The sequence below is a fragment of the Tamandua tetradactyla genome, chromosome 3 (genome assembly GCF_023851605.1).
Source record: "Tamandua tetradactyla isolate mTamTet1 chromosome 3, mTamTet1.pri, whole genome shotgun sequence".
Lineage (NCBI taxonomy): Eukaryota > Metazoa > Chordata > Mammalia > Pilosa > Myrmecophagidae > Tamandua > Tamandua tetradactyla.
The window spans coordinates 53,153,484-53,181,336 of NC_135329.1; the positions used below are offsets into that span (position 1 = coordinate 53,153,484).

General features: G+C 36.2%; 1 long non-coding RNA gene across 1 annotated transcript in view; it reads right to left on the reverse strand.

Annotated features, from left to right (window-relative positions):
• Positions 1-22,938: 22,938 nt before the first annotated feature.
• The window catches only part of LOC143676078 (uncharacterized), a 123,152-nt gene continuing 118,237 nt past the window's right edge, over positions 22,939-27,853 (reverse strand). The window contains exon 3 of the long non-coding RNA XR_013171798.1: positions 22,939-23,144. This is a non-coding gene — a long non-coding RNA (uncharacterized LOC143676078). The remainder of the gene's footprint in view (positions 23,145-27,853) is intronic.

Genomic DNA, 27,853 nt, shown 5'->3' on the forward strand with positions numbered 1-27,853 from the left:
CATCACCATGATCATTTTTAGAACATTTGCATCACTCCAGAAAAAGATATAAAAAGATAAAAAAAAGAATTCATATATCCCATTCCCATATCCCTCCCTCTCATTGACCCACAGTATTTCAATCTAGCTAATTTTTACCTTTATCTCCCCTTATTATTTATTTATTTTTAATCTTTTTTTTTACCCCTTAAATCATCTGTCCATACCCTGGATAAAAAGGAGCATAAGACACAAGATTTTCACAATCACATAGTCACAATGTAGAAGCTGTACAGTTTCATAGTATTCTTAAGGAATTAAGGCTACTGGAACACAGTTCAACAGTTTCAGGTACTTCCCTCTAGCCACTCCAATACATCATAAACTAAAAAGGGATATCTATATAATGACTAAGAATAACCTCCAGGACAACCTCTTGACTCGGTTCGAAATCCCTCAGAATGCTGAAACTTTATTTTATTTCATTTATTTCTTCCTCCTTTGGTCAAGAAACCTTTCACATTCTGATGATGCCAGATCCAGGCTCATTGCTTTAGATAGTTTTAGGTTACCTATTGGTTGATCTCAAGTTTTCTTTTCCCAAAAGCTACCGTTCCTTATTTATGAACTTAAATTTATGTGAGCAGACCACACCAGTTGGAGAAGGGTACAGGTAGAAACAGAAGTCAGATATGTTGTGTCTGGGTAAAGTAAGACAGCTTGTTGTTTACTCTGAAGTAGGAATTATAAAAATCTACAGTTTGACTTATGAAAATATTTGTTATAATACTAAGAAAGCATAGTGAAATAAAAATTATATAAAAACATGACCATGTTTTCAAAAATAAAATTATAAATAAATAAAGAAAACACTGAAAGGGACTAAATCAAATTATTAACATTGGTATTTTTTGAGTCATGGGGTTTTCTTTTCCCATTTATTTATTTAAAAAATCACATTTTAATAAGTTCTTAACCATTTATAGCAGAATAAAAAATAGCTTTTAAAATAAGCTAAAGATTCTGAAGAGTGATAGCTTTATATTTCAGCTTCTTCCTTTTGAACTAAAGAGTGTCTATCCTAGAATGAAACCCACCATCTTAAAACAATACACCTTAAATGTACACATCTTTAATCTGCATATAAAGTTCGATCTTTCTTGTTACAGGATTTTTACAAAAAATTCAATATTTTCAATTACAACTTACAAAATTTAAATACTTGATTCTCAAAGCCATCTTATTCAGTAAATAAAACAATGCCCTATTAACATCATAATAGGGCATGCAAAAGATTAAGGACTGAAAGGATCAATGGTAACAGTCAATGTTAACCAGGAAATCTATACCCTACTCCGTCTGTGCTTTGGTGCTAAGAATATAGTTCTAACTAGAAGCATCTAATTTTCTCTTTAAAACTACAGGGTTAATATCAAACAGAGCAGATTTATAAATAATTGCTTCAAGTTGTATAAACTGTAGTTCAGAATTCCATGTTTGATCTACATATTTAACAATTATAAAATGGTATAGCTTCTGTTCCGAATTTTAAACGCCGGAGGTGATACATATATTAATTTATACTACCACATTAACTTGTTCTGGAGCAGATCTGAAATTTCTTTTGGATGCAGTCAGTCCATTGAAATATTTAAATTCCTGGAAGATAAGCTATTTTGATAGTTTCAGTGGTAAACTTGGCTAGGTAATGGTGTCCACTTGTTTGGTCAAGCAAGCACTGGCCTGATTGTTACTGTGAAGATAATTCATGAATGAATTTGCATCTATAGTCAGTTGATTGCTAAACTATTGCATTTGTAATCAACAAAGGAGGTTACCCTCAGTTACGAGGGGAGACTTCTCACCCAATCACCTGGAGGTCTTAAAGCCAGAACTAAGATTTCAGAAGTCAGAAAGAATTCCTGCTTCAGCTTCAACCACCTGACTTTGCCTAGGGAATCCAACTTCACCTCCATAAGAGTTTCCAATCTATAGCCTGTCCTAGGAAATTAGGACTTGTTAAACACGATGGTTGCATGAACCAACTTCTAGAGTAAATCTCTTAATATTTACATAATACACACACACACACACACACACACACATATACCCTGTTGGTTCTGTTTCTCTGAAGAACTCTGACTAACAGAGCTATTGACAATAAGAATGGAGAGATCTGCAACTGATCCTTAAAAAACTTCAGTCTTATACAAAGACTTGCACTTACCTAAAGACCAAGTGTACACTGTGGAGGCTTGATATGGCTTTTCTTTTATCAAATATCAAGAAAGCCTCAAATACATCTAGTGGTTCAAGCTCTCGACACAGCTTTACTGTCATCTGTGCAATAAAAAAAGAACGAATGACAAGTCACTTTATGATTAGGTCTTACTACAGATAGATTGGGAGCTTAAGTGATTTCTTTCACTTTTGTTTTGTCTTAGTTTGACTTAGTTTGGTTTAAATGTTTGTCTAGCTGTTACATTTATGATCTGGTTAAGAAAAAAGGTAGATATAATTTGGATATAAGAGAAGTTAGATATTGCTGATTGATTCAATTTTTAAACAAATTTTTCGCACTTCTTTTTTCAGCTTTTGCAGCAGTTTCATAAATTTAGACCTGAGGATGTAAGGCAAAAATTTTTTTAAAAATTCATCATGTGCATTTCCCCATCCATATGAAGCAAGACATTTTAATCTTGTACAGCTATAAAAATACCACAATAAATGAGATTCTAGAGGTGAGACTGAGCTAACATCCAGAATGCTGATATCAAATGCTTTTATCATAAAACAGCCTCATTTTGTAATTTCCTGATAAAATACGAGATATTATACATTTGAATTTAAATATATATATTTGCAATAATACTGATTTCAACTTTATATTTTAAATATGTATATTTCATTTGAAAATAAGCTCATCTTTTTAAAAAGTTTCAAAAAACATTAAATAGACCAATATTATGCCTTGAGTAGAAAGCATAATCTATAACTTTTCAGTATTAAAGCAGAAATTGCTGATATTATAAAGCTATATTCATAATGTTTCCCAGAATTCATTTTCTAGTTTACTGTTGACTATCTCAGGTTTTCCTATGTTACATGAGTTATTTCAAATTTAAATAGGATTTTGGATTTTCCCTGGGAAATAACCATTTACTCATTGCTTCTGTGGTTATTCACCATATTGAAGATCACAGCATGACAGTGGCCTCCAAGACCTACCTGATCGAGGCAAATTCAGATGAGATTCTCATCTCTGATAAACCAGTTCACAGGGGATCTTATAATTTTTCCAGCCCACAATTTCAAGATGTCATACATGGGTTAGCCAAGTTCCTAAACCTGAGTTATATATGTCTTCCCGTACAGAAATAAAGAAGTTGTTTGACTATTACACAGGTATTCTGAATTCTGTTTTTCCAATAGTTCTCAATAAGGCCAGGATTTCCCCTTAGGGGGTATTTTGGAAATTTGGGTGTCCTTTTCTCACAAAGTTTGGTGTCGAGGTATTGGTATTTGGCAGGTATGCCGGTTTGAAAGGATTATGTACCCTAGAAAAGCCATGTTTTTATCCTGAAACATGTGGAGGAAGACTTTTCTTTTAATCCCTATTCAGTAAATGTAGTTGGAAACTTCATTAGATTATCTCCACAGAGATGTGACACACCCAGTTGTGGGCATTAACCTTTGATTAGAGGGAGCTGTGACTCAGCACATTCCAGGTGGGTCTTGATTAGTTTACTGGAGTTCTTTAAGAGAGGAAATATTTTGGAAATAGTTCAAAGTCACAAGAGCCACAGAGCTCACAGAGCTAGAGACCTTTGGAGATGAAGAAGGAACATGCCCTGGGGGAAATTCAGGAAACAAGAAGCTTGGAGAGAAAGCTTGCAGATGTCACCATGCTTGCTGAAATCCTTTTAAAGAGGAAATATTTTGGAAAAAGCTTCAGAGTCACAAAAGCCACAGAGACCATGCAGTCTGAGATCTTTGGAGATGAAGGAATATGCCCCTGGGGTAACTTCAAAAAACAAGAAGCTTGGAGAGAAAGCTAGCAGTTGTAGCCATGTTTGCCATGTGCCTTTCCAGTTAAGAGAGAAACCTTAAACTTCATCGGCTTTTTTTAAGTGAAGGTAATCTCTTGTTGGTGCCTTAATTTGGACATTTTTATAAACTTGCTTTATTGTGTATTTTCACAGCCTTAGAACTATAAACTTGCAATTTAATAAATTCCCCCTATTAAAGCCATTCTGTGTCTGGTATATATTGCATCCATAACAGTAGGCAAGGTAAGGGATGTTATTTTCCCTCCAATTCATGTGACAGGAGCAATGAAAGCTTTTCTGTATTGTGCGCAATTTTCAAATCCCTTACCTGAAATACATGTAGGTGAAAAAACTGGTTTAAAATTATTTGAACCTATAATCTAATTTCATTTAAAAATATATACACACAGTACCCTTTGCACAGCTTTAATACATACTGAATTTTTCAAGGATACAACTAGTTTGTAACTCAAGGGGCAACTGCAGTTTGTTTCTTTGGGACTTTATCAACAGTTAGTCATGTTCTGCAAAATAACACCATCATGGCAACTCTGCTCCTGGTATTTGAGTCACTGCTACAATACCTGTAGCAGTCTGTAATTGCAGCTGTCACATTCCCACTGACTTTCTGCACAGGTGAAAACATCTGCTTACAATATTATGTATACTTGGGACAGAGCTTTTATATCTCTATATACTAATTCTTATATGTTCTTTTCCTTTCATTTCATCATGATGAAATAACTATAATATTATAGTTAGGAGCTATATATAGTTATATTTTGATTTTTAACTTCAAACAGAAATGGAGAGAATAAAGCACAATATTTTTCAGTCCACTGTTAATTATTGTCATTGGTCTGTCCAAGCTTCTTTTTGTCTTCTAATTTATTCTCTATCTTCATAACCAAAGATACCACCTACAGCAATCACTCTAATATTGTGTGATATGCATCTTTTTATTAATTTGTTAGTTATTAAAAATTTTTGTTGTGAAAAATGGGTATTATTTAGTGTGACATCATCATCAAAATGGTGATACATTCCTGGGAATGTTTTTCCTTAGAGACAGTTAAATAAAAGGGCAGATTCAACTCTCCTAGAACTCCAGATGGTCAAGGTTGAATAATGACTCTACAAACACTGAACTGAGAGGAAAAAAACATAAACAAAAAAGGTAGGCAGACTTACCAGTCCAAACCCCTCCACCACCTTTGGATCTGCACCTTTTTTAGCCCTGGTACCTCCTGCTGTGACCACAGAGTCACCCATGACAGAAGCTTAGAGTTCTATGCACCTCTAGGCATGGGGATACAAGACCACAGACCTAGGTGGGGCCCTAGCAGTCCAGGCATATGTGACTTCAAGATGGGTCCCTGGAAACAAAGCCACCAGCAGAGGAATTCTGGGTAAACTGTACACACTCCCAGCCTGAACCATAATTTCTGGTGCACTAAATGAAAAAAACAGGGGGTGCTTTTGAACACTGACACTATCTGGCTCCATGGGTCAGTGTCTCCTAATATGGAAGCTACTGGATGCAGAAAAATAGCACAGAAAGAGGAAACTAAGCTACTTTATGACAGCATAGATTCAGAGCTGAACACTGGAGAGGTAGCCCAGAGTGTGGAAAAGGAGTTGAGCTCCTTTGTTTAAAAACAAAGAGAGCAATCCAGGGCTCCCAGAAGAGGAACAGAGAAAGGGAATCTTCTCCTGGAGGGAGACATGTTACACATTGTGGGGTGTTCTAGTTTGCTAGCTGCTGGAATGCAACACACCAGAGACGGATTGGCTTTTAATAAAAGGGGATTTATTTTGTTGGTTCTTCAGAGGAAAGGCAGCTAACTTTCCACTGAGGTTCTTTCTTACGTGGAAGGCACAAGATGGTCTCTGCTGGTCTTCTCTCCAGGCCCCTGGGTTCCAAAAACTTTCCCCGGGGTGACTTCTTTCTGCATCTCCAAACGCCTGGGCTGAGCTGCTAGTGCTGAGATAAGGAATGCCGAGCTGCTTGGCTGTGCTACATTGCGTTCTCTCATTTAAGCACCAGCCAGTTAAGTCAAACATCACTCATTGCAGCAGACACGCCTCCTAGCCGACTGCAGATGTAATTGGCAACAGATGAGGTTCACGTACTGTTGTCTTATGTCTGCAGCAACAGGATTAGGTATGCTCACTTGGCCAAGTTGACAACTGAATCTAACTAACACATGGGGCAATCTTGAAAGTTACTGCACATGCCTAGGGTAAGAAGCAGGTACAGAAAGACATGATCAAAACCAAACTGTCAACTATGGGCTATTCTAAAGGTTTAATACAAGCTGGACCAAGCATTAAAGAAGAGGCTTAACTCACAACCAACCTACACTAAAACTTTAAGTAAAAGAGAGAAACTGATTTCCAGAGTTAGCACATTAAAGTGAGCAAATGTCCAAACTTCAATAAAAGATCAAAAGTCATACAAAGAAACAGAAAAAGATGGTCAATTCAAAGAACAAATTAAAACAACAGAGAAGGCACACACATTTGCACAACTAAACAAAGATATTTAGTTAACCTAAATCAGATCAATGTGCTAAAGGAAAAGAGGAATATATAACTAAAGTATATCAAGAAGATAATGCATGAAAAAAAAAGAGAAACAATTAGAAAGTTTTAAAGGAACATAATAGATGTATGGGGGTGAAAAACAATAAGAGGAATCCAAAATACACTATAAGCATTCAACAGAAGATTTGAGTAGGCAGAAGAAAGAATCAATGAACTAGTAAAAAGGACAATCAAAACTATACAGTCTGAAAAGTAGATAGACAAAGAATGGAAAAATTGAACAAAGCCTAAGGGACCTGTCGGACAACATGACGCATATCAGTGTATACATTAGAGGAGTCCCAGAAGGGGAGGAGAAGGAAAAGGGTCAGAAGGAATATTGGAGAAAATAATGGCTGAAAATCTTCCCATGTGACAAAAGACATGAATATACAAGTCCAAGAAGCACAATGAATTCCAAACAGGATAAACCCTAATAAACTTACTCCAGGGCATATACTAATCACAATATTGAATGCCAGAGATGAGATAATTCTGAAAGCAGCAAGAGCAAAGTGATTTTTTCATATACAAGGGATCCTCAATAAAACTAAGTGCCAAGTTTTCATCAGAAACCATGGAAGCAAAGTGGTATGACATATTTAAGGTACTGAAATAGAAAAACTGTCAGCCAGGAATTCTATATCTGGCAAAAATGTCCTTCAGAAATAAGGGAGCGTTTAAGACATTCATGGATAAACATAAAGTGACGGAGTTAATCTCCAAGAAAACTGCTACAAGAAATGTTAAAGGGAATTCTTCAGGTTGGAAAGAAAGAATAGGTGATACTAGATTGGAGCAGTATAAGGAAATGAAGATCTTCAGTAAAGCTAACTACCAGGCATATACAAAACCCAGTGTATGGTATCTGCAGTGCACTGCCCTTTTATTAAGATAATATTAAAATACAAATGAATAAGAAATAAACAGATTTTTGCATTATAGAAATGCAAACTATAAAGAGGTAACATGTTAATGAAACAAAATAAAGAAAAGAAATGGTGGGGTATAGGAGCTAGAGACAGTATATGCTTTTAAAGTTGGTATCATTTTTGAACAATTAGGTTATAGACTTAGGTTGTTTAATCCAATCCCAGGGTAACCACAAAGAAAGTATTTCAGTATATACATAAACAGAAATGAGAAAAGATCAATTAGTTACATAGCTAAATATGAATTATACACAAAAAGTTGTAATAAAGGAAATAAAGAGACAAAAGCAGGATATAAGAAACATGAGAAAAATGGGTAAAATGGCAGAAGTAAGCCTTTCCTTATAAATAATTATACTGAATGTAAATGGATTAAACTTCAATCAAAAGACACAGATTGGCAAAATGGATTAAAAAAAAAAAGCATAATCCAACTATATGTTGCTTTCAACAGACTCTTATTAGAACCAAAGAACTAAATAGGTTGAAAGTTAAAGAGAGCTATGCTAATATCAGATAAAATAGACCTTCAGTCAAAAACTGTTACAAGACAAAAAATGGATAATATATTAATAGAAGGGTCAATCTACCAAGCAGATATAACAATCATAAGTAGTTATGCATCTATCACAGTGCCCCAAAATACATGAAGCAAATATTGGCAAAGCTGAACAGAGAAATAGATACTTCTACAGTAATCACTGAAGGCTTCAATGGATAGAACATCTAGGCAGATGATCGATAAAGAAATGGAGAATTTGGAAAAAATACTATAAATGAACTAGACTTAGAAGACATATAAGAATAATGTAACCAAAGATTAGAGCAGAGAAAAAATGCAATAGAGTATTCAAAAAAGAAAGAATCAGTCACTGAAACCAAAAATTGGATCTTTGAAAAACAATCAAACTTCAAGCCTAAAGGGGAGCTACAAATGACTAAAAACAGAATTAAAGGGGGGAGCATTACTAGAACCCCACAGATAAAAAGGATTATAAGAGAACACTCTGAATAATTGTATGCCAATGGGTTAGATAACGTGGATGAAATAAACTCATTCTTATAAGTATATAAGCACACAAAATAACTGCACTGATTCAAGAAGAAATAGAAGATTTCGGCAGGCCAATAACAAGTATAGAGATAGAATGAGTAACGACAAACTTCTCAAATAAGAAAAGCCAAGGACCAGGTAACTTCACTGCCAAATTTGGGCAAACCACCTTAAGAATTATTTAATACCAATCCTGCTCAAACTGTTCCAAAGAAATTGAAGAGAAGAGAACATTTCCTAACTCATTCTTTGAGGGGAGCAGCACCCTAATATTAAAGCCAAATAAAGATATCACAAGAAAAGAAAATAGCAGATCAATATCCATTATAAATACACATGCAAAAATCCTCAACAAAATACTAGCAAACAAAATCCAAAAGCATATTAAAAGAATTATTCAACATAGCCAAGTGGGATTTATCCCAGAAGTGAACGAGTGGTTCAATAAAAAATTAATTAACATAACACATCACATAAAGGGAATGAAAAACGAGCCAGATATTCATCTCAATTAATGCAGAAAAGGTGAAAGGCATTTGACAAACCCAGCACCCCTCTTCAATAAAAACACTAAAAAAAACTAGGGGCAGAAGAAATTATCCTTAACCTGATAAGAGGTATATATGAAAAACCCAGAGCCAACATAGGCTTTTTTCAACTTATGCTGATTGGAACAAGGAACAAGACAAGGATGCCACTGTCATCACTGTTATTCCCCTTGTACTGGAAGTTTTAGACAGAGCAACTAGGCAGAAGAAAGAAATAAAAGACATCCAAATTGGAAAGGAAGAAGTAACTTTTCCTATTTGCAGATGATATAACCCTATATTTAGAAAATACTGAAAAATACACAACAAAGCTCCTAGAGCAAATAAATGAATTCAACAAAATGGCAGGGCACAGGATCTACGCACAAATCAATGGTATTACTATATGGTGGTAAGGAACAATCTGAAAAGGAAATCATAAAAAAAAATTCTATTTATGATAGCAGCTAATAGAATCAACTATAACTGAATAAGTTTAACCAAGGATGTAAAGGAATTATACAAAGAGAACTAAACAACCAAATAGAAAAATAGAGCTGAAAATATTAAAAAAGACCTAAATAAATGGAATGATATCTGTATTACTCCTGGTTTGGAAGATTAAATCTTGTTAGGATGTCAGTTCTACCCAAAGTTATTTATAGATTCAATACAGTTCAAATGAAAATTCTAAGAGGCTTCTTTGCAAAAGTGGAAAATCAATTACCAATTTTTTGAAAGGATAAAGGGCCCTTAATAGCCAAAACTATCTTGAAAAAGAACAACATTGAAGGACTCACACTTCTTGATTTTAAGACTTATTCCAAAGCCACAATAATAAAAACACACAGCAATGGTACAATAAGGGACATATTTGCCAGTGGAATTGAATTCCAAGTTCAGAAACAAATGCTCTTATCTACAGCTAATTGAATTCTGACAAGGGTGCCATGTCCACTTAGAGGGGAAAGAATAACCTCTTCAACAAATGATTCTGGGAGAACTGGATAGCCATATGCAAAAGAATGAAGGTGGACTCTCAGCTCATACCATATGCAAAAAATAACTCAAGATGGATAATTGATCTAAAATAAGAACAATTATAAAACCCCTAGAAGACAACATAGAGGACATATTAAGGACTTCATGTTAGGCAATGCTTTTTTAGTCTTTACACAAAACATAAGCAACAAAGGAAAAAAATACGTAAGATTTCATCAAAATTGGAAGCTTTGTGTACATCAAAGAATTTTATCAAGAAAATAAAAAGAAAACCAGCAGAATGGGAAAAAATACTTGAAAACCATATGTCTGATAATGGTTTAATATCCAGAATATATGAAAAAATCCTACAACTCAACAACAAAAAGATAAACAACCTAATTTATAAATGGCCAAAGACCTGAAAAGACATTTCTCCAAAGATGATATACAAATGGCTAATAAGCACATGAAATGATACTCAACATCATTTGTCATCAGTGAAATGCAAATCAATACCCCAATGAGATAATATTTTACACTCATTAGAATGTCCATTACTAATAAAATGAAAAATAACAAGTGTGGGATATGATGGATAAATAGGAACATCCATCTATTGCTGGTGGAAATGTAAGATTATGCATCCATTGTGAAAAACAATTGGATTCCCCAGAAAGTTAAATATAGAATTACCATATAAACCAACAATCACACTTCTAGGTATATACCAAAAAACATTGAAAGCAGTGACTTGTCAGGTATTTACACACCAATGGACACACAAGCATTATTCATAATTTCCAAAAGGTGGAAACAATCCAAATGTACACCAACAGACAAATGGATAAGCAAAATGTGGTATGTATATACAATGGACTAGTATTTGGTCATAAAAAAGGAACAAAATTATAATATATGCTACAACATGGGTGAACCTTGAAGACATCATGTTGAGTGAAATGAGCCAGGCACAAAGGACAAATATTACATAATCTTGCTTATATAAAGAAACAGAATATTCAAATTCGTAAAGTCAGAAACCAGAATACAGGTTACCAGGGGGTGGGTGGAGGCAGGGATCAGGGAGTTAATATTTAATTACTAAAGCATTTCTGTTTAGGGTGATGGAAAATTTTGTCAATGGATGATGTGATGGAGACACAATTTCTGAATGTAATTAATACCACTAATTTGTATATTTGAGAGGGGATGGAATGGACCATTTTAAGTTGTATCTAAGATACCAGAAAAAAATCAAAATCATAGCACTATCAAGCACATAGAATGAATGTGTAATGAATGTATGAATCCTAGTGTAAAGAATGGACTATAGTTAATCATATAGTTATATTAATAAGGTTGCATCAATTGCAGCAAAGTTACCATATTAATGCAAAATGCTAATCACAGGGAAAATTGTGCATGCATGAGAGAGGATTATATGGGAACTATGCTAATGGTTTCACATCACTATCATTGTATTACACCTCTCATCCTTTTACTTACATTTTCATTAAGCATCATGTTTTGGAGATTCATTCACTGTTTTATGTGTGAATGTGTGCATCTAAACCATGTTCCTAACTGCTGAAAATAACTCTATGATGTGCATCTACCACAATTTAACCAAAGTCTCCCCAGGGGACCCAGGTTGTGCTAGTCTCTGTCATCACTAACGTTCAATGAACATCCTTGTTTGTGTCTTCTTATGGCTCTAGGAAAGAATTTCTGGAGTCACAGGATGCATGCACTTAATACACTGATTAATCAGCACCAGGGTGGTCTTGAGAAAGGCTGTACCAACTATACCCTAACAAGACAACATATTTCCATATTCCATAAGCTTTGATAGTATACTGTTCTTTTGCTTGTTTGTTTTTGTGGCTAGACTAATAGGCTTGAAGTAATAGCCTTTCATTTCTTATATCTATAATTACTAATGACTGAAAAATCTCTTCATGACCTGTTAGGAGTTCCTTTTATATTAATCTCTTTCTATTTTTAGACATTGCAATTATTTTCACCATTCCTTTTTTGAACAGAAAACCTTAATTTGAAGGCACTAAATTAATACATTTTTGCCTCATGTTTTGTGCTTTTGAAGTTAATTAAAAGTCCTTGCTTTCTCTTTTCTTAATCACGAAGACATTGTCTTTCATTTATTTTTATAGTAATGTCACAGCTTCATTGTTAACATTTAGCTTGTGCCTCACAGGACCTGAGTTCTGTGTCCAAAAGACAACCTCAAATCCCTAAGAGAGTTAGTCTATATCAACAGCACAAAAGGCATGGTATGATCCTATTTCCACTAAGCCTTACCTAGAGTTCTACAACAATCTCTCCTAGGTTTTGAGAATTTGATATCCAGGTGAGCTGCAGGACCACAGCCAAGGACAATATACAGTGGCTTCCATGGCAGTCCCTCATGAACTTCACACCTATTCTGACTCTGAGTCATGATTGCTCTGCTGATAGGAAATTCAAAACATAAATGAAGATGGATATTTTCAGCTCCTAAGAATCACCTCCCTGGAAGTGAACGAGACCACCTTAAGCTTTTTTGTAGACATCTCCTATGACTGCCTCTCATTCTCTCAGCTCATTGGTTTTATTTTGATCATTGCTGGTGAAGCTGGTTGCACTTAAGCATATCCTCACAGGACCAGGTTATTTCTTGATTTTTGCCCTGGGTCTTCTCTGCTGCTATGAAGTAGGATGTCTAAGGCAACTCCTCAGCCATTCTGATGCCTGTACAAATCTAGAAATCTGAGAAAGAGAAGTCCTCATAGAGCAACCCTTAAGTAAAGGAGGTTGGAATACAGTTTGTCAATATATCCCACTCCCAGTCCATAGATTCTACAGGTTTCTCTGAGGGTCTCTAGTAGCCCTTCATCGTGATCAGCTTAATAGCATGCCATTGGTTAACTCTCCCCCCTTCCTTGTTTCACTCTTCCCTGACTTCACGATCCAAAATAAACCACCTGAATCCAAATCCCATCTTAAGCTCTGCTTTTGCATACCTAAGCAGACAAAAATATACAATAGACAATATTGTCTATCTAAGACCAATATCGACCTTCAAATTTTCAATTTAGTCCCGGCCTCTGGCTTATTGGCTGATGGATCCCAGATGAGTCATACACATCATATTCTGTTAGAACTTTTGATCATTTAGTCCATGTTACAAATTGTATTGGATACTTAGGGTCAAACTGTACAAAAGAAAGAAAGCCTAGCTCACCAAGGAGCTCTTACTGTAGTCTGGAAGACAGACAGGCAATTACAATGGAGAGGTATCTTCATTCTACAAATCAGTAAAGATTGTACTCTTTCAGCCCAAGCAGTGGTAGCTTTCAGCTGTTACTATGTGCAGAAAAAGATTTAGATAAGGTTCTTTGTAAGCTGATTTAGTGAAATAGGCAAAGAGAGTATCAGACTTGGGACTGCTCTTGGACATTACCCATTTTGGGCATCTATGTTCCTAGTGTTCCCATCATAAGTCCACAGAGACACCATTTACAGAGCATAACATTCTTGTACACTAAAGCTCAAGGGCCTCAACTTAGCATCCTTGTCAATTGAGTAAAACAAGCAACTTGAAGGTCAAGCAACTTGACCTTCAAAATAAAATCTAGTTGCCTAGTTAAAAACTCCTCATTTACAGATGAAGAAATTGAGGTCCAGAATGAAGGAAGGGCTTTCCAAAAGAATCAGTGCAAATTAATAGTAAAGTTTAAACAAAAACCCAGGGATACTGTGTACTGTGAACCCACTGATCCCAAGGCCACTGACAAGGGGTTATTTCCTCATTCATTTATTCATTCATTCATGCAGTGTTCTTTCCACATTCATTTATTCAGCCCTACTGATGCATAGGCAAGAACCCACAGCTGCTGTTGCAGTGCTCTCTTCTCATTCATTCATTCATTCATATCTTAAAAAAACAATAAAACAGAAACCAGAGGTCTCAAATTATCCAAATAAAGAAGTCACATGGGGTTGCAACTGTAATTCATTGGTAGAATTCTCACCTGCCATGTGGGAGACCCAGGTTCGACTCCTGGTTCACATACTTCCCAAAAAACAACAAGCAAAGAAAAAAAAAACAAACAAAAATTCAATGAATGGTGCTACAGCAACAAGATAGTCACATGAGAAAAAGAATGATCTGTGACCCTGGACATATAGTATACAAAAAATAAATAAATAAAAGAAAGACATCACAGACACACAAACATATTAGCATTATTCCTACCAGACTGTGCACTTCTCACATGGAGAAACTGTTTCTTATTGTCTGCTATATATCCACTGCTACTGTGACCTCATCACCATTCCTTTTTCCCTTCCATCTTAAGTTAATGGTATGCCCTACAACAGCTCTGAAAACCTTCATGGTATTGATGATAAGAGTTTGAAAATCCCTTGATAAAATGTTGTTTGTATCAGTCAGGACCAAAACAGGAAAATAGCACATTTATGTATTTCACACAGAGGGAATTAATGTAGGAAATTGATCACATAGGTAATGGGAGAGCTGGAAATGCAAACAGAAAATGGTGAGGTAAGCCATTACCTCCCCTGGTACAGAAAAGTAAAAGAAGTGATATTGCAGGAGCAGAGGGTAAAAGCCACCCAGTTAAAATTTGGTTCAAGGGAGGATCTCTTAACAGGAGCCACAGAAGAGATGTAATCACTGTGGGACACATTATCTTAGGAGAAAAAGAGAGCCTGTTTTCTCCTTTCCTTCCACCTTCCAGTTTCCCACTAATTCTTCCCATTGACCAAACTAAGCTAAAATTTAGCTGATCAAAGAGCTGGGAAACGCAGTCCTCAGCAGTCAATACTCAGGGGATACTGAGCAGATCTGGGATCAACAAGAAACGGAATTGCAGGCAAATAGTCCCAACATCTTCACATTACTAACGGCCCTTTCCAGGTCTAATGTCATGGAAGTTTCTAACCAGGTTTTGGTCAGCATTCATGATCCAGAGAAAAGTTCATGCCTTTAATAATGGAAGCACCTTTCATCTTGGTGAAGATGCCAAGAATATATGATTCCATATTCTTATTTTTGCTTAACAGATGCAAATATGCTATTCTAGACAGTGTTGTAATATCCAAGGCATGTGCCTACACAATGGAGGGAAATAAATATTTGTGTATAAAGAAACAGATTTGGGTTTATAATATTAAAAAGAAATGTTCTCATTGAGTAAAAATATAGGCAAACATATGTTATTGGGAAACAATGTACCTTTATTTAGTTCAGTGTCCTCTAAACAAAGTCTGGTCTCTCGTATATGAAAAAGTAGGGCAGAATTTCAAAAAGAAGAGAACTTCCAGACAGGTAATTAAAGTAACAGAATAGATGGCAAAGGAAAGTATACACCATACTTGAAAAGTAGTAAAACTGAGGTGACATGGAAAGTTGTATCTCATTATAGAAGTCAAGTGATTAGAAAGATAGCCAAACCAGATATACCCACAAATTTTTAAGAGAGGGAAAGACAAACTAGTAATGAAGAGGTTAAAAAAAAAAAAAGAAGAAGAAAAGTGAGATAGAGAAACACATACTTATACAAACATATACATGACGGATTGATTGATAGATAAAGGTATATTGAAAATCAGCATTTCAGCATGTATTTTTAACAGATTCTACATTAGATGAATTATATAGCAAATAATTGCTTTACAAACTTGTGACATATCTTCTTCAATGAGCTGTCACAGTAAATAAGGACTCTGTAGTTAAGAGAGGCAAAGGACTTGTTCAAAGACATACTGTCAATAATTGGCAAAGCTGAGATTCAAAACTAGTTTTGACTGACCCATATGCTGTTTTTTTACTCTACATCACTATTTTAAAGGCATATATTGATAAGCGATTTAAATAAAGTCTTAAATTTGCTCAATGTCTTAGTATTTAACTATAACTTAAAGCTAATTATATACCACAAAACAGAAACGTTATAATATCAACTCTGATATTAATTTCTATTGTGCTGGTCTGTAAAGTAGTAAGAATATTGAAAAGGCAATTAGGTTGGGAACTGGAAAGCATTATATATAACATCCTTGAGTTTTGTTTTTTTTTTAATTTAAACACCCCGCTATGCCAACTGCTCTCATACATGTTATTTGATTTAGCTGCTCAACAAATCCATAAGGTAGGTATTGTTACTTCATTTTTTCAACATATAGGAACATAAAGATTGAGGAAGTTTTAAACTTGCCCCAAAGACCGCAACCAGGAACTTCCAGAGTTAGAATCTGGACCAGTTATTCAACTGGGAAGTCCTTTGGTCTTTCCACCATTCAAAGCTATCAAATTTGGTTTCTGTGACAGCCTAGAAGGCCAAAGAAACTGCTCATGGCTGTTCCCAGAGGACAGGCCAGGTGTTCAACTTCTGGCCTTGTTTGCTCTAGATTTTGCTTACTAGAGGCTTTTTTTTCCTAAAAGAAGATCTCTCATAATAACCCTATTATTACTATTATCATCATTATTATCATATCCCTTTCTCTGAAATAATTTCCATAAAATATATTTACTAAAAGAGAGGAGTACTTGAAAAAAAAAATGCTAATCCATCCCCTACCACGCAAACCCCAGATGGCCTTGTATTAAGTGGAGGAAGACACCATAATAATAACCACGATTACCATCAATTCCACACTGTGACAGATGTGAAAGAGATAAAGATGCTGGGATGTTCCCATAGAACTTCAGAAAATCTTTCTGTCCTCCACACAACACAAAAGCATGAATCCATGTTTGAAAAATAGGTTCTGTGCAATCACAGTTTAATCTTACTTGCATATCTATACCCCAGATGGCCCCATGTTTAATGTGAGGAGAATAATAGTCACTTTGTGTGCAATTGAGGGGAAATTACTGAAATATGGAAACTGTCCTGTGTATCTTTATACAATTTTCTCTCATTTCTTTGGCAGCATGAATAAAAAAAGAGTGGGGTGTATTTTTAGCTGAGGATGCCATTTTGACTTCTGAATGAGGGGACATCCGAAGTTGTTCATGTTTAAGACCCTCTGCTCCACTTTGATTCATAAACAAAGAATAAATCAAACCTGTTCCTTTGCTGATTTTTTTCTTAAAAACATACACATACACAAACAAAAAGAAAAAATTAAAAAAAAGCCCATATGAACCCATGTACTCCATAGGGAAAATGAGTCGAGCGTAATTGCCTGAATTCAAATGACCACTCCCTTGTACCATTTTACCATGGTGCTGCTGTACTGCCATGTCACTGGGACAAGTAAAGATAAAATGATACAAATATATATCTCAAAAGCTCAGATATCCAACTAAAAATGTATCCCCAAATTGCAAGATATCATTTAATGTTTTTCCCTCTGTCATTTTAAATTGCAAATCTTGATTTGCATGAATACTGCTCAAGATCATGTCAGTTTTCAGGAAAGATGATTTTTTGGGGTACCTAATCTTAACTGTGTGCTGATAATGTGAGTCACTGGTTGCATACTTCGGATGGATTGCATCGTATGTGACTATATCTCAATAGAATTGCATTAAAAAAGGAATTTAATGTTGAGCTTCTTTGCCCAGAGAGGGGGAGTATGGAAGTATTCACTGAGCAATTCCGTGAACATATAACTAAGGTACTTAATTTTGACCAAATATTTTATATGTGTTGAACCGTTTAATCTACCTAACAATTTTGGAAAATGATTAGAATCTCCTGTATTGCACCTGTGAAAGCATAGCAGGTTCCTTACATAACTTAGTGAAGACTATGTGCTACGTAGATGAGTGCCCTGAGATTAGAATTCAAGTCTCTCTTTTTCCATGTCTCTCAAGAACAGGCAGCGATGGGAGCCAAGAACATCAGAAGACCCTGAACTGAACTCACACCACCTATTTCAAGGATACTGGTAGTTGAGCAATGACCATTTTCTAAATGACTAAAGAGAAATTTTAAAAATTGAGTTCATTTTCTAGACCCAGGCACACATGTAAATAGCAATGGGTCCAGGTTAAAGTCCCCTGTCCATTTCACCATGGAAGGTAATCCAGATTGGGTGGACTCAATTCTGCCATTAGAAACCCCAAAACTCTCTTCCTGAGGAGTCAGCTTTGGATATGTCAGGCTTCTTGTCCTTCTTACGTCATGTTCCAAGCAGGTAGACAATGTAAGCAGAAGACAAGCAACAACGACTTGGGTTAAAAGTTGGCACTCTGCTACTTCCAGAAATTCAGTCTTTTCTGTGCAGTTCTGGTTTTGTCAAAAGAGAATGATTTGGAAGTATTCAATAGTCTCTCAATCATTCCCTTCAGGGTGAAAAACAAAACTCCACCATTAGCTGCTTATTTGAGTCAGGGCAATAAAGATCCTTTTGAAAATCTAAATGTATTATTCAAAAGTTCTTTCTGCCTTTTCCATGTTGAAATCCTACCCATTCTTTTTTTTTTTCAACATCTTTTATTGTGAAATATAAAATATATACAAAAAAGCAAGGCATTTCAAAGTACATTGTAACAAGTAGTTATGGAAAAGATTTCAGAGTTTGGTATGCGTTATATTTCCACAAATTTAGGTTTTTCCTTTTAACCGCTCCAAGATAATGGAGACTGAAAGAAATATCAGTATAATGATTCAGCAGTTATACTCATTTGTTAAATCCTGTCTTCTCTGTTATAACCCCTCCCCATCCTTTGATCCTTCTTCCAATCTTTAGGGGCATTTGGGCTATACTAATTCTAACTTTTTCACGTTGGAAAGGGCTGTCAAAAATATGAAATAGGGGGATGGAACTAGTTGATGTGCTGGAGCAGCTGGCCTCTCAGATTTCAGGACTTATTTGGCCTAGGAACCCATCTAGAGGTTGTGAGTTTCTGGAAAGTAATCCTAGTTTGTGAAACTTTTGTATCATCTCACATAAAGCCCTAGGTGTTCTTTAGAGTTGACAGGAATGGTTTTGGTTAGGGTTTGGCAAACCTGGATAATTAGCAATATCTAGCTGACGTTAGTATTAAGAGCAGCCTTCACAATAGCCTCTCAGTTACATTTCTTTTCTCCCTTCTGGTCAGGAAGGCATTGTCAGTCCCATGGTTCCAAGGTCAGGCTCATCCCTGGGAATCATGTGCCACATTGTCAGAAAGACTTTTGCCCTTGGATGTCATGTCCCGTGTAGGGAGGAGGGTGATGATTTTACTGCAGAGTTGGGTTTAAAGACAGAAAGGTCACATCTGAGCAATAAAAGAGGTTTACTGGAAGTAACTTAAAGGCATAACGATAGGTTAAATTAGCTTCACTGCTACAGAAATAGGCTTCACAAGAGCAATCCTCATGATCAATGGCTTGGCCTATTGACTTGGGAGTCCCTAATGTTTGAGACTGTATCAGGAGTTTCCCTGGTTGTAAAGCTTATAGTTTCATATTTCTTCTCCCATCCTTCAAGGGACTTCACCAATTCCTTTTTAATTATCTGCTCAACACACTCTGGGGATGTATCTGGGTACTACATTAAGCTATACAGAATCACAAACTCATTCCCATTCTGGTCTCCATGGCTTTGGGTTGTTTAAATGAGCCATCTGGACAGGTTGTGTTAGATATTGTGATAGAGAAAATTTAGGTTTTAGACAACCTATAACCTCTGTTTATTTGGTCTCATACAGAGGATGAAGTTCCAAAATATCAACAATGCCATTCTTACCCCTGTATTCTAATTTACCTTTGTCCCGCTCTGATTGGCTTAGTTCTTATCTCTAATTGAGAACTGATCTCTTTTATGGTTTCTTTAAGAGTTGCTGTATGTAGCAATCCTGATTTTCAGAGATGCAGAGTCTTAGGTGTCACACAGGTAACCAAAGTTCCAGGGAGATACCATATTATACATATATAGCACGACATCTCAAAATCTAGAAATAGCATTTACACCTCTGGCTTAAATCCTAGAAATAGCATTTACAACTCCGGCTTAAATCTTACCTATTCTTAATAATGCAACTCATATGTCATCTCCACAATGCCCTCACTATAAATACATGCTCTTCAATACAGAACCCACCAACCACACGTGACTATTACACTTAAATGTAAATGAATTAAATAGACTAAAATTTCAAATTCTTCAGTTGCACTAGCCACATTTCAAATGCTCAATAGCCACACGTGGCTAGTGGCTACCATATTGGATAGCGCAGATATAGAATATTTCCATCATTATAGAAAGTTCTATTTGCTCAGTGATCCTTATTTTTTTAATCATTGTATTGACTCATAAATCGTCAAGTTTTTAAATATAAGAGATCTTGGAAAGGATGGAGTCCAATACTCCGTTTTACATAAGAAAATAAAATTAGTGATGGATAATAAATGAGGCTGCCACAGAGAGAGCCTACAAGAAAATCATCACGCCATGATGTACATTCACTTCCTCTATATATTCTCTATATACACTTCATCTCCAACTGTAGTTTGTAAGGTCCCCAAGAACAATGGCAATGCTTTACTCATTTTGGCATCCCAAGTGTTTAACACTGTACCTAGCATATAGAGAAGTTCCAGGGAATGTTTATTAATTTAATGGGAAATGCTTATCAAACCTAGTCTAGTGACCTAATTTATAATCCATTTACCATAGTAGCAGGATTTAGATTCAATGAGTGATTTATTAAATCAGTTTCAGGATAAACCTTGTTTCCGTAGATATGGCCAGTGCAGATAGCTACCAGACCTGTCCACCTGGGCAAGGGTTAGGGATGTTTCTCAAGAGTATTAATTCTGATAAGGCATACGTCCAAAGGATTTAGCAAGAGCTGCGGAAATCTAAGCAAGTGGCTGGCAATGAGGTTCCAGCGATATCTATCAAGAAGCAAACATATGGAGAAGGTAATCCTTAGCAGTTCAGATCGGCAGAAAAGTCTTTCATTCCTCTTAGAAAGCTGAGAGTTTTTAGGAGCAAAACTCTAATCTCTAAATCAGGAACTTATCTGAGGAAGGCAGGTCCCTGTCCCAGGAAGATACTAGGAACAAAGCAGACTGCCCCATGTAGACATTAAGATCCAAAACAAGAGGCAGGATGAAGACATTTCCATAATGACTTCAGAAGATGATTTCTAGACTTGAAGAATCAGTGATACCAATCAATGGGGGGGTTCTCTGCCCAATGCACATTACAGCCCATCCATGACACAGAGGCTTTCAAAGGTGGAAATTATTTTTTTGCAATGAGAATCAAGGAGAATGGATATAGTCTATGGGCCAAAAATCTGTCTAAGGAGATCAGGTTTATTCAAACAAGGGGAAAGAGTTATTACCATTGCAATAGCAAGTATAAATAGCTATACTTTATGAATGTAAATGAGGGGAGCTAAATTAGAACTAAGGTGGAATAACCATTATCGTAGCAAGTAACTATACTACAGTTAGGGGTTAGTTCTGGGCTGGCTTAAGATCCTTTGTTAACATTAGGGGATGTCCTTGTGATCATAAGAATCTAAAGTTGTAAAACAGGACAAGGGGGTACAAGAGGGGTAATCTGCAGTTCAGTGGGTTACAGTAATTTCAGGTGTTTCCTTTTGGCAAATTTATAAGGTACTGGAAATAAGAAAAAGGGGGCTATGTAATGAATCTGTCATCATGATAATTTGTTAAATCTTAATTCCTTTGTTGCACAAGTTTGACTTAAAAAACTATGGCTTTGCAGATGCTCAATTCCTACTCCTTTCAACTTTTCCCTGCCACAGGTCAGGACAGGGTGGAGCAAAACAGAGGCTGAAACACAGGCAAGACTTACAGGGACCACGAGGCAGGTGGGGAGGCTGGGGCGAGGCTTTCCTGGGAGGCACACTGGGCAACAGAGGGGCAGAAGCTCTACACTTGGAAGCAGGACTCAATCATCTAATGAGCAGTAAACATGTGTGTTTTGGCTACAAGCAAATAAGTCATCCAAAAAAATCTGTCAAAAGATTTATATTTCAAAAAGGCATCATCAAAGTTCTTAGCATAGTTAAAACTAAGGATGCGTTTGATTTCCCATCAGCACTTGCAGCCTTTCTTTCCTGATTTACTGATGGAGGATGGAAATGTAGGGTGCCCCAAGATAGTCTCAAGCACTCAGGCTCAGTGAGGGGTTTAATCTGGTTTTGGGTGGGTGAAGTCATGACGGAGCAGCCAGGAGGCTCATGAGCACAAAACTGAGCCCACTGGGTCACAGTAACTGTGACTTGGGGACGGATTTGTGGATGCAGGCCTGTATTCCATACCACAGTGTGGATGTGACCCCCTGCCCCAGGCAATCCTATAAAATAGCAGTCATTCCAGAAATTACATCTCTCCTCAGCCCCCTTTCCCCTCTCTATTGAAAGCAAGCAGCAGTTAAATGTTTAAATTGAGTTTTACAGCCATTTCCTCAAAGAGTTAACATAATATAAACCATCATAAAAGGAAAAAAAAGGACCGATTTATACTCAAATTACACAGAAGTCGCTTGTCTCTATCAAGGCTCAAGAGTATTTGCACTTAAAAGCTATTTTTTCCTCAGAAACAATAGTGCAGGTGCATCGCCCTTCAGTGTGCAACGTATTCATCCCAGGAGGCAGGAAGGTGATTTCACACCTGTTTCTTCTTTTTATTTGCTCCTGGACTGGCTAATTTGCCCAGTGTCAAGATTGGTATGGCCTGGCCCGTCAATGAGAATTACTGCTTTGCAACACATTTTGGCTGTTTGGACTGTGTGATTTGCTGCACACCCTATCCTGGATAAATCTCTCTGTTTCACATCATATATAAATGCAACTCATTGGTAATAATAATTTAGAAGAGATTGTGTGTTTAGTGAAATATCAAAAAGAAAGAAAGAGAGAGAATAGACAGTTTTAACTAGCATATGGTATACATTGCTGATTAGGGGATAGAAAAAAAAAAGAGACGTTATTCTGTGCTTTGTTTGATTGGTTCAAGGTGAAGTTCCTGGAAAAGACGTCTAATCTTCATTTCTTGTGTCTCAATAATAGACTCTTAACAGTTCAAATTTGTCTCTAAAAGAAAGAAGAGGAAATGAAAATTACAAATGCCTAACAGCAGCCTGCCCTTCACTGTGAAGTTAGGACAGGCATTCAGACTAGGCTAAAATGCAAGTTCTTTGATATTAGAACTTGTGTGGTATACCCAGGAAATTTACTTGACAAGACATCTTGATAAATTCCTAAAAAGGGACACCAATTTCACTATGTGTGATGGCAAATGCACCACAGATTTCTTTTTTTTTAATTTTATATCAAATCAGGATATTTCCTCCATATTTATCTGGAACAGAATGACTACATAAACTGTAAAATAAAATAACATAAATTTAAAAATCCTCATTTAAAATAAAAAGTTAAGGATAATAACTAATTAGACTTTTGACTTACATAAGCAAGCAAAAATCATTCCCTACACATCACAAATGGCTGACATTATTCTAACATTTACATTGCGTAGATACGATTTTTGTAATTCTGAAAATACAATCCTATAAACACATCAATTTCTAAGTCATTGCAATGAAGGCTCACAAATTCCCTAATCAAACAAAAGGCCTTGAGGAAACATTTGATATTTTGGAATAATGTGTGGCAAATTATTGAATAAAAACTCATTTTCATATGTTGTACTGCTTATTTAAATATTTAGGGTATGGTTTTAATTACCATGAAACTTTACTAAACATCCACCTGTCAGTAAAGAAACTGATTATTTTTTTTTAGATTTGCATTCTCCTAAAAGGAAAACAGGTGTGAAAACCTGCAGGTATTTATCCACCAACAAAAAATAAAGGATATCTGTGAAATGTGGAGGAAGAAGTAAACATCAATGTAATCTTGAAATTGCATGCCATCCATATACGATTCCAAATCCAAAGAGCACAAATATTTTACAATGAACAAGGAGCTGCATTCTTTTCCTTGGCTGGGGAACTCATCCTCTTTGGAATGTCAGCTCCAAGCACCCACTGCCTCCTTGGGAGCTGTACTAAGGTGACCTTGGGATGCCATAAATAGAAACTAAGTCCCCAAGGCTTTTAATCATGAGACCCTGGCAAAATGGGATGATTACTGATAGTGTCATAAGCTTTATAAGTGCATTAAGACAGGGATAGGAGGTTTGTGTTTTAAAATGCAACCTGCACACCTAGCACAGTGGCAGGTTAAGAGCAGGCCTTCCACAAATGTGGGTGGGAAATGAGGGAAACAGCAGAACCCATTCAACACAGCTGCTTGGGCAGCATGAATGATATATTCAATTTGCTTACCAGAGCCTCCTTGGCACATTAAATATTAGTTTCATATATGTTAGTTGTTCTTATCAATAAGGAATGAAAGTTGAATTTAACTATGATATTTCTGGATGCCATGACATGGAGAAAATTTGAGTCAGGAGTTTGGACATTCAGACTACAAGCTTGTATTGTATAGCTTGAATGTTAACATTTGCAATCAGTTTGGTATAAAAAACAACTTCATTAGAGCAGTTATCATGTATGAACAGTGATCTAGGGGCATCCATGTATGTGTTAACTGTGTTTGTTTAACCAACACTGACTAATTTCACATCTCTTGGTATATGTAGACATTTGGTTCAGAGAAGTCAATCGTCTGCCATAGGATAATAAAACAATGTAAATACCAAGAGAAAATGACCGGAAAGACCTTAACCTATGCATTTGCCATTGTGTCCAGGCCATTTTCATAGCCTCTTATCTGGTCTTAATACCTCTAGGCCTGGTCCTCAGTGTCCAATAAATCTCACTGATTATCTTTTTTAAACATAAATTTCAAATGACAATATCAACCTCCAAAACTGTTTTTGGCTTCTGAATGCCTGTTTGTTAAAGTACAGATCCCAAATCTAGGGATTCAAGTTACTGTAAAAATGGTCCCCATTGGTATATTTTTACCTGAACTTTCTACTCAAGCCAATGTGACTACCTTACTGGCCACCTCTGCATTTCTAATAACCTCACTTTAAGGGCACTTACCCTACATGGGGAGGAATGCCAGCTGCCACCTGTGAATTGCCTTATCACTTCTCTATCAGGGAGTCCTCTGCTTTTGTATTTACATATTCATGGTCGTTAAGCCTCATTTTAGACCCCACTTCTTCCTTGAATCCTCCCCCATTTCTTCAGTCCATAGAGATCCCTGGACTCCTCCTGGCACAGTCAGTACACACATTTGGCAGTTGCAGGAAGAAATATTTGTGGAACATCTATCATATATGTAAAAGCACTTTGCGTATGTATATGTATTTCTGTGCAGTGTATTAATCTTCTTCTTATTATTTTACTTCTGTAATATTATTTCCACTTTAAACATGAGAGAACTGAGGTCAAGTAATTTCCCCAAGATCCCAAATGATTGTTCATAGGATTCACTTATTCATTAATGTCTTCCGAGTCTGTAGCAATAGCTCCTCTATTTTTCCCAATATTGGTAAATTTATGTCTTCCTTTTTTTTTTCTTTCCCTTTTGCTAGAAGTTAATCATTTCATAGGCATTTTCAAAGAACAAGGTTTTTGTCTCATTGATTTTTCTCTTTTGGTTTTCTGCTTTGAATTTAATTGATTTCTGCTCTTTATTATTGCCTTCCTTTCTCTTGCTTTGGGTCTATTTCACTCTTTTATTTCTACTTGAGACAGAAGTTTAGATCATTGTCTTGAGATCTTGCTTTTTTCTCTTACCTGAATTTAATGCTTCTATTTCCTTCTAAGTTGTGTTCAGTAGGAGTAAACTTACTCAGACCTGGAACGCTAGAGTTTAGACTTAAGAGCAGCAGTAGGCATAGTGGAATCTGGGCTTTGGTGGCAAATTGACTTAGGTTCCTTCCATGCTCTACCAAACAAACTGTGTCCCTGGACAAGGTCTTAGAGCTTCCGTTTAAATTGAAGCAAAAGTTTTCATCTGGTGGCTCTTCCACACGAAGTTATACAAGATAATGTAGAGTGACTGGTACTTAATTGCTTGACATTGCTTTCTTTTTCCACTTTTTCCTTACCCAGAGTTGTGATCTTACCCATAGTTCAGACCACTGGTAAGTGACTGTCTATTAACACAACTCACAACCAACCTGTGTAACTTCTCCCCTTAACCGAAGACATCTGCTACTTCCCACCAATTTAATATTCAGATCTAGTTAGCATTTATTAATCACCTACTCCATACAAGGCATTGTGCCAAGTATTTCTGCATATGTTGGCTTCTAATTCCCATGCAATCTTGTAAAAAAGTTATCCAACTTTTTTAGATATGAAGAAATACAGATTCTTGTCAAGGTCACTCAGCTTGTATGGTAGAAATTCATGATTCAAACCCATGGAGAATGGACTCTATTTCCCCAATATAATAGAGCTGGTACCAATATTTCATACTTGGCCTGCCTCATTTCTCATTATAAAGGCTATTCATGCCCTCCAATAGCTCAAAGGTCTTAGCTGTTGAACTGCTGATTCTAGTGTGAATATTCACTTGCTTTTTCCACATGAGCTTTGTTCTAGTGCCCACCCGTCAATGATATCTCATATCAATGTGCCCTCCAACACCAGAAAGAATGGTAGAGCACAATGAATTTGAGGTAGTATCAATTAAACATATCACCCACTACTTAGGGAAAAACTGTTTTTAATTTATTAAATTAGAGATTTATATTCATAGTTGGATGGAGGTTTATTTCTTAATGACTATTACCATTTCAATTTCCAGTCAAGGACAAATCTGCTTTTTCTAAAACATAGTGGCAATTGCTATCATTCCTATATGTACTCTGAATCTATCATAGATACATATCCTTTGTCATAATGTTTTTGTAAGTAATGAGTCTAAAAGCCCCTTGACTCCCTTTCTCCTCAAAATATCACTGAACCATGATGGGCTTAGTAATTAATGCTCGGAGCCTTCCACTGTCATCTAATTTTCATTCTGGCCATCTCTGCAGCTCTTTACCATCATTAAAATCAGGATATTGCAGATAAGAAGAGATGAGAAAAACTAGAGAAAGCTGAGAGCTGCATTAATTTGAATCAAGCACAAGTATAAAGAGGGAGGGTCTAGAGAAGAGGGGAAGTGTGTGGGGATACAGGTAGTGTTAGAAATACAAGGGGGAGAGAGGAAGCAAGATCACTTAAAGGAGGCATTTCAGATAAAATGAAGAGATCTTGATTGAACTCTAGGTTTGCTATATTATATTGCTAGCAATATAACTTACAACACATAACTTACCCTCTCTGTTAATTTACTTCTTTTTTTCCATTGAATGATTTAGGATTAGAGGACCACATGGTTACTTAAGGTCCTTGCTTACCAAAGTTTTCTAAGAATAGCATGGACTTACACATTTCCAAGTGCAGTTGAGAAGGCCCATTTCCACACTTATTGTAGGCCAAAAATTAAGTGAACATTTAGTGACTGAGAACCTAGAATATATACTTTGGAGAGTTGAGTCAATGTTAATGAGTCAATAATAAGTAAAACGAGGCTAGCTCATTAAACACTACTGACCTATAATGGACTTGAATTGTACAGGACCAAGATGTGGGTCCAAGCAGAAGAGAAGAAGAGAGGGAGAAAACAAATTTCCTCAAATATTGCTGACCATGGAGGACCCTCATAGCTACTGCTATGAGCCCTTTTCTTCCTGATCTCCTGGTTCATTAATTGCTGTTTCAATAGACCACATTTACTAAGATGTTTTGGGCTGCAAAATTATCCCA